Below are 8799 nucleotides of genomic sequence, written 5' to 3' on the forward strand. Positions count from 1 at the left end.
AGATAGCAGATTTCATTCAGGAGTTAATGACTAAATCACTTTCAAGAGGTGCAATCGATTATTGTACGTAACTGTACAACTCAATTATTGTTGACGGATAAGATGTTTAATGTTTATGTAAAATGCAAATTGTAAAAATAAAATGAAATATGTTGACCTTGACTTTTGCAATTGCCAATCAGATAACTTTAATATTGCGTATCACTTAAGCTGTGGCTATATTTAACAGGTTGTATAAGGGACAGATAGAATATATTACTATACTTATTCACAAGTGATGAATTTTACAGAAAATAAATAAGAAAAAGTACTGAATGAAGTTGTAACTTACCACAAATACGAACATACAAGGTAGCCCCTAAAGAGGAAGGGGCTCAACTTGTGCCTCTCCACTTCTTTAAAACGACAACCACACCAAATATAAAACAACAAGTAAAACAATAAGTATCAAGTAATTAATCACTAGGGCATGAGACTCGGTACCCCCTTTCAGAGCGGAACTTGGGCTGAAACGTGTCATTTTTAGGAGACGGTAATGAATAACAACTGTGAGAGGGAAAGGAATGTGTGTGTATTGAAGACAAAACACAGTTTCCTACACCGACTTCACAGGAATGTGTAGTCCGATTAGAAGGAAGCTGGGGTACCCATTTCTGACGTCACGCATTGATGGTGGCCGGGGTAAGGAGAGGGTGGTAGGATATGTACTCCACCCACCTCCCATCTAACTTCAACACTCCAAGAGGAAAGTTTACAAGTCTTCCTAGCGCAGCATGGAATATAAAAACCGAATATTTATGTTTCTAAGGCCCAAATATAACGGTAGGTGGGGCTTATCGTGCGTCACTAACATCTCGAACTAGTGTAGAACCAGAAGCGAACGAATCACTCTTGACAGCTGTTTTTACTTCAGTACTATTCAAAAGACTACCCAGCGCGTGAATAGCGTACACAATGCTCTGATCGCATTTAGAATTTGTTTATTATTTCACGTCGGAGATATGAATGTGATTTTTATTGACGCACGACAGAAAAATTACGAGAAAAGATGTAGACATATCCCACCTATCATTTAAGGTAAAATGAAAAGAAAAAGAAAAAAACTAAGATTATGAGCTTTCCTGTCTTTTGAAAACCGACATCACCTGCACGTTTGCTATTTAAGTCTAGAGAGGAAAGGCTTATGACTACTGGCAAGTTCTACATCAAACAATACAATGGGTATTTTAATTGATTTCGAATTCCTAGGCTTTAAGCTTATATATATATATATATATATATATATATATATATATATATATATATATATATATATATATATATATATATATATATATATAAACAGTGATTAAAATATGAGTTCGTAATTACGTCACATGCTATATGCTGTTTCCTTCACATATACTAGGTCACTATCTAAATTAGAAAATGAAATATTTAAGTTTTATGTCCCACGATTATGCCAACTAGGCTAAAGGAAACTATGGTGATGAGAAATGAAGGAAATGATGGAATTAAATAAGTGAGAGGAAACGGAAGAAACCCGAGAAAATCCATGCACACGTTTACTTGACGCGAGCTGGGATCGAACGAAGGACCTCATGCACCTAAGGTGAACGACCCCATGCAGCCACATGTTTCAAATTCGAATATCAGCAAATAATTCACCATGTCGTTACTTTCAGCATTAAGAGCAAATATAAACATGTTCAAAAGTTTGTTTCACGTGTGTTATTTAATAAAATTCGTGAATATTTTAGATGCATTTCTAGAAGAAACGTTTAGCTAGTCGGCGAAAAATAGACTTGCTGATGACGTTGTACACTGAAACACAAGCCAGTAAATCAATCAAAATGCTTAACAAATGTCTATAATTACAAGTATTGATAACAGTTGGAGCACATAATAAACATTTCCGAAACAACCAATAATTGATATTAGTCTATCCCTGGGAAAACCATAAACTAGTTTGTTCCGTTTGAAAAGGAAAATACATATTTGCAGCATGGACAAAATTGATATTGGAACGAATCATGTGAGTCAGTTACGGACGTTAATAATCTCGATTTTTGCAGCTCTCTCATTTACGCATTATTAGCAAACAGAAACATCCACTATCGGGAATCGAATTCTCAATCAAGGTAATTGGAATTACCACTTGATTACTCAGCACCCCTCAATAGATGTATATTTATCTCACTCTTTCTGTTGCTCTCAAAATAGATGTCTTGGATTTATACTCCAGTTCCCGGGGAACAAGTGTTGGAGGGTTAAATCTAAAATATTGATATGTAAAAGCCAGCTATTGAGAAAGAAGGTTTAGCAGGGAAAGCCAAGATTTACAGAAAAGTTGCAATCTGAAAGAAAAAGAGAAAAGCTAGTAGTGTCACGTGTAATTCACGTTAATAAGTTTGGTTTATATGACGTGATATTTTCTCAATTATTATTGCAACAGGAAATGGTAATATATTTTTCAACTTCCGGGTTTAGTAGATAGATTGGAGTAGAGATGGAAAGGGCGTCTCGCTATATATTAAAGCTTCTTCATTCTATAGTTACCAAAGCTAAAACCAGAAATGGCTGATTGCTTCCGGTTTGAATAGATTTTAAGATGTATAAGAAGATGTATATATTGTATGGAAGCTAAACAGAATTGAAAGCCAGATTTTAAAAAAATACGCTTCTCGCTGTCTCTTTTCGTTTTTGCTAGATGTCGATCAATATTGAAACGATAAGTCGTAGTGGATTTCTATCGCTTTTAAGTTTAGTAGATAGTTTTAATTAACAATAGAGATTAATTGTGCTCTTGAGGTGCTTAACCGATTTCAGGAAACAGCTTCCCGCTATCTAACGCCATTTTTTTTCCTATAGTGAGCAACATTAAAATTGGAAAAGGTTGATTTCTGCCACATCCGGTTTGAACATAACGTTTGTCTGCAAATTCAATTCTAAACTTTTGATCCTTTGCATTTTGAACAAAATTGACTATGATCCATTACATATTTCTTGAGATTATTTTTGTGTATGCCCCTGACGGAAAAACACGCGGACAGGCAGAGTAAATGTATAAAGGAGTTTTGGTGAAATATATCGCTATAAATCTAGCAGTATGGTTTTAAATATTTTTTTGGAAAGGGGGTTATGTAGCATACTAAAGTGTAACTCAAGAATGACAGTTCGGAATTGCACCACCTCTGGTCTGCACCGCTCATATGATACGATAACCTGATTATATCATATAATAGTAGAAAATACACTGCCACCAGCAGAATTTTATATCAATCCGTAAATGTTCCATTGTCAATAACTCACGTCCATTAATCAATAAATCCGTTCCGTTACATTGAACTTCATTTATTATTATTATTATTATTATTATTATTATTATTATTATTATTATTATTATTATTATTATTATTATTATTATTATTATTATTATTGAATCGCAAAATACATGAAACACCATACCATACTTTTTATGCAATTATTCAATTATTCAATGACGTCGCTATACACAACAAATCTGCAGCTAGCGACATTTATTAACGTGACAGTTTACTATTAGGTATCATCGAGCCACAGTGAGACATTTGCCGTTAAGGGAATCCTCATGGTACCCTTTTGTTTCTACAATCAACTTTGCAAATGAATTAAGCAAGGTGGTTTATCATTCCAGGATAGCTTGACACACATACTGATAAATTTTTCCTTTTGTAGTTAGAAAACATAATCAGCAAACGCTAATGGAACTAACGGTGTACCCAACACCATTATATTTTCCTTTTCATAATAAAGACTTTCTTTATTCATAAACCCAATGCATGTGAATCTACGTCAGCAACAAAATTAAAAGCACTAGCAACCTACTAGCTAATAATCATGGATATCCGAAAAGCATAGGCAGGTTTTTGAGATTATATACATTTCTTGGAAACTTTGCGAATGTTTTTGCCTAGACAGTTCTCATTATGTCAAATGCATCTTCAAAGAGCGTTAACCTATAAAATATCCATTCATCAGCCGTATGATTCACGACGGAAAATGTTCTAAATTGTCCATGGGTCATACGGGTGATCCATAAACAATCAATATAAAGTACAAGTAGACTATTCTTTTGTGTTTTGTGATGGAGGCATTGTAGCATAATGATAGATTCCTTCCCTCTAGTGTGTGGCGTCCCTGGTTGGATCCCCATCCAAGTAAGTTTGTTGTGGACAACATCGTGCCTGAGAGTTTTTTTCAGGGTACTCCTGCTTACTCCCACAGTATCGTTCCAATTATTATTATATCATAATTTACTTGATTTAATCAGTAAATCCCTTAGCCTAAAGGTCAAAAACGTAGGGCGTTAAGTTGAAGTATTTCATTTATTTTATTTCATGTGGCTGTGTTAAATAGAACTCGATATATATATATATATAACATTTGTCGAACCCTATGAGTTTTGCTAAAATAACCGATCAGTTCCGGATTTTTCTAGTATTTTTATACTGTAGATAGTTTAATGGTTAAATTATTTACATGTTCTTATTTTTAGCCAAATTCGTAGTCTTAACAGTATTAAGAAATAACATAAAGTTTACTCTTACTATAAGATGGAATGTATAACACAATAAAAACAAGATAAAGGAATGTATACTGCAGTGTGACTGTAGTGCAGCTTGATATGATCAGTACAAGTTTATGTTAGCAAATTAATGGAAAGTTGAGACTCTTACATAGTGTAACATTTCGTTCCTAATTGCTGTTGTGTCAGGAATAAAGCAGTAGCATTAATTCGTTCTCTTTATTCTAGGTCATAGTAATACAATGGGATGCGATGGACGTATGATGCACCATTTAGGAAAAATAAGATGTTATAACGAGTTCTTTTTTTTTTTTAAGAATTTGGATATTAAGATGTGCTTCACCATCTTTGAAGGTAGATTATATTATTAACAATATTTCAGTTCCATTACAATACAAGAAACAACACTTAGATAGTCCAAATATATATCCTTGGCATTTGGTATTCTTCAATTTATCTCATTAACACATGTGATATTAGATGTTCTCTTTGATGTGTCTCGCTCTAGTTCCTTTTATTGATACCGCCATTCGTAGTTAGAATTGGGCCTGATCATTCTCCACCTCGTCGACATGCGTAGTATTTCCTTCTTTCTCTCCATTTCTCCAAGCAGGACAAAAATCTTCATGGTGTTGAAGTTATGATGCCAAAGAAAACACCCGCCTATCATCTGTCTCTAGTGGATGTTTCCCAAATACAAAAGCATGCAAACGTTTACTGCTGGTTGAATGTTGCCAAGTTACGTCATCGCCAATGAAATTTTTCTTCTGTTTTCACGTAGAAAGGGTCAAATTTCTTGCACATAGACGAAAACTCTCTTTAAAACTGCTTTTTTTTTTCTGTCCATAAACCATATTTTGAATAAAACAACAGCAAACAAGTGTATAAAGTGAAATTAGTGAGATTTTTACTAGTTCGGCAATAAACCAACGAACGCTACTTGCATTAGCTGTCTGTCTGTCAAAAATGAGGCATAGCGAAGTAATGTGTCATATGTTTTGAACTACTTCAGCTGTCTACTTTTAGCAAACATTTATTTTTCGCTGCATGTTCCTCATCGCTAACAACTCAGAAATGTGTAAGGATTGACCTATTTCATTATCATCTACTGAAAATTTATGAAATAATCGAATGACCATTCAGCTTACACACCCCATTAAGTTTCAATATGTTAATTTCTTCTTCCCCTTACCATCACCGTCTCTAATAGAATAACAGCATTTACAACATTGGAATAATGATGAAAATTTTACAGAAGTATGCATGAATTTCAAATTAATGTTGCACGCAAATTAATACAATTTTCTGGTACTTATTACGCGAATAGGAAAAGCAATTTACTCAAAAACTATGATACTTTGCCGCCTAAGAGCAGCCTTATTTTAGTAGATTTACTAAATATGTACATATTTTATTATCGCTTTCATGTTGGTATGTAATGCAATATAATACGTAGGAGTTAAATTCTAGTTTGTAGTGTGCAGAGCTAGAAATATTAGGTAGTGTACTTTATTTTCATTTATTTTAATTTTATTTTCTTTTGCTATTAAAAGGTCCCAAATTAGTTTCTCTAAGAAAGAAAACATTAAATACATACTTCCAATTATATTTTGGTTCATCTTTTTTGCTTGTTTTCTATCAAAGCATATTTTTACACTGTTCTCAATGCCATCACCTTTCTTAACTTTTCTAAAACTTTTTTTTGACTGATTTGCCGCATTGTAACAATAAAACAAGTAACACCGAACGTGTTTGGCATCACATCACTTTTGCCAGAAAGAATTTATGCTTCAGTCCAGTCCCGTTAGGCAAAATCTATTGAGTATAAAATAAAAGGGAGGAGGCAACATCAGACTGACCAATCATGGCTCTCATTGTTGGAAATACGTTCTCACTGAAAAAAAAAAGTGATTGGAAATTGGATACTAAGTGATAATAAACGATTAGATACTCAGAGATAATAAGTGATTGGAGATACAATCTCACTGAAAGAAAAAGGTATGAGTCACCGCACTAAACTTTGTCACTTTCACTGCTAAAATTAAGTCATAGCATGCAGTATTCATTACGGAACCTTATTATTTTTTTTTAATGAAACATACACTAAATTATAATTGACGCTTTTGGAAAATTGTATCGGAGGAAACAAACACCTCCAAGTACGAACTGCCTCTTGCGTATTGTTTCATGAGAAATGATTCATGCCATAGTACAGAGTTGAAACTGAAATGTTTATTTGTAAAATATGAACAAAACTGTCGAAGTCATTGTTAAGAAAATTTTCCGTAAATAACATCCCCGACAGTAAATTACCACTTCTGGACTTTTTCATACTAAATAACTGATGCATTAGTATTATAGAATTGCAAATTAAGTATTTATTAATGAAATAAAACCAAATTAACTGATAAGTTTTGGCAAAATCATTCGGGAAACACTCACTCTCAAGGTATAATAACCCCTTCTATTTTTTTTCTTTTATGGGAAAGTAGCCCGGGAAAACTCACATTCAAGAGTGAACTACAATTTCTAAATTATTTAGTTAAAAATAATCATACACCATGTTGTAGGTTTCTTACTGGGACATGTATTTATGAAATACGAACAAAATTTCTTGACTCCTTTTTTTTTTTCTTCAGAAAATCGTTCGGGAAAAAGCCACCCCTAAAAGTAACCGGTCCATATCCATTTGACTACTCCCATTTCGTCTACGATCCTAACTACCAATTTATACCGTTATGTCCACCTTATCTTATCCGTAGGCGGAACGGATATTCCTGTTTTGTCTATTCCCGTTTCGCCTACGCTCAATTGACGAATCACATTTAACTTCTGAGGGAGATTTCTTACAAAAATATATAAAAAAGACTCATTTCTCAACGGCTCGATGTGATTTTAGCCAATCGCGTTTGAAAATGAGTTTTTGAGTTATCACATTATCTATATGTATAAAAACACAAGTTGGGGTTACATTTATCTCCTTATCCTTCATTAACATCTACCAGCCTATCGGCTTATTTCCTAGACCTCAAAGAGTTCTAGTTAGGTTTCATTATTTTCTAGTAGTAAATTTACGACATAAGTTACAGTTGAACAGGCTAACCAACAGCCACATAAGTTCATGTCCAATTGGCTGTATAAGCTCACTCACGGTTGTTCAATAATTTTCCATATTCTAAAGAAAAACATCGAAAGAATAATATTGAAAAACAACATATGATATAGGGGTCTATACTGTCCGGTAGTTGATCAATATCGAGTATGCAAGAAGCAGGTGATATGCATATATTCCACACATAGAGACTTGAGTATTAATTTTCGTAATTTAGCGAGGACTGCTATAATAGTCCTGTATCTGAACTATAAAACTTTATGTTGAAGTACACTTATTTCCGCAGTTATGAGGATAGAACATTTTAAGAGCTGTTTTCTTTTTTTCTTTTTTTTAAATAATGTAATGCATAACTATTATAATTTAGGAAATGAAGATGTTCAGTGTAAAGTAAAAAGGTAAAAAAAAAAAACCTCATTATTCATCTGTATGAGCATATTATTCCAAAGTTCTGCAAACGCATGTCAATTTCCAAGCTTGGAGAGATGATTCGGACATATTGGACCAATATCGTAGTTGTTCCTGCTAATGAATCTTTATAAGAAAATTCCCTCAGACATTAAATTCCCCTCGTCGAGTGAACGTAGGTGAAAATGGAATAGGCACAACGGGAACACATGTTTGAGCTTTACTACGACGAGATAAACATAGTGATGCAAATCGGTAGTTAGGTCGGTAGGCAAAACGGAAATAGGCTAAACGGGAAGACACCGAGTGAACTGCCTCTTGTGAAACGTTTAATGGAAAAAAATGCATTGTAGGCTTCTCAAGAAAACATTCATTTATGAAATATGAATAAAATCACTTGAGTCATTTTGGAGAAAATCGTCCGGAAAAACTTACCCTCGTCAGTAAACTACCCCTTGTGAATATTTAATGGAATGGGATTAATACCATATTGCAGGTTTCTCAATGAAACATTTGTTTACGGTATATATATATATATATATATATATATATATATATATATATATATATATATATATATATATATATATATATATATATATATATATATATATATAGGGTGTCCCAGGAGGAAGGGACAATATTTTGGGAAATGGTAGTTAATGTGATTCTAAACAAAAAGGTTCACATGAGCCTTGGTTCCAATCTCAAC

The 8799-nt window shown here is 33.4% G+C and overlaps 1 protein-coding gene across 1 annotated transcript in view; it reads right to left on the reverse strand.

Moving 5' to 3' along the window:
* Positions 1-688, reverse strand: part of LOC145687751 (ligand of Numb protein X 2-like) — a 798603-nt gene extending 797915 nt beyond the window's left edge. The window contains exon 1 of the mRNA XM_081761197.1: positions 332-688. The gene's annotated coding sequence lies outside the window, so the exon portion shown is untranslated. The remainder of the gene's footprint in view (positions 1-331) is intronic.
* Positions 689-8799: the final 8111 nt, after the last annotated feature.

This window comes from Thermobia domestica, chromosome 6 (assembly GCF_964235325.1).
Source record: "Thermobia domestica chromosome 6, izTheDome1.hap1.1, whole genome shotgun sequence".
NCBI lineage: Eukaryota > Metazoa > Arthropoda > Insecta > Zygentoma > Lepismatidae > Thermobia > Thermobia domestica.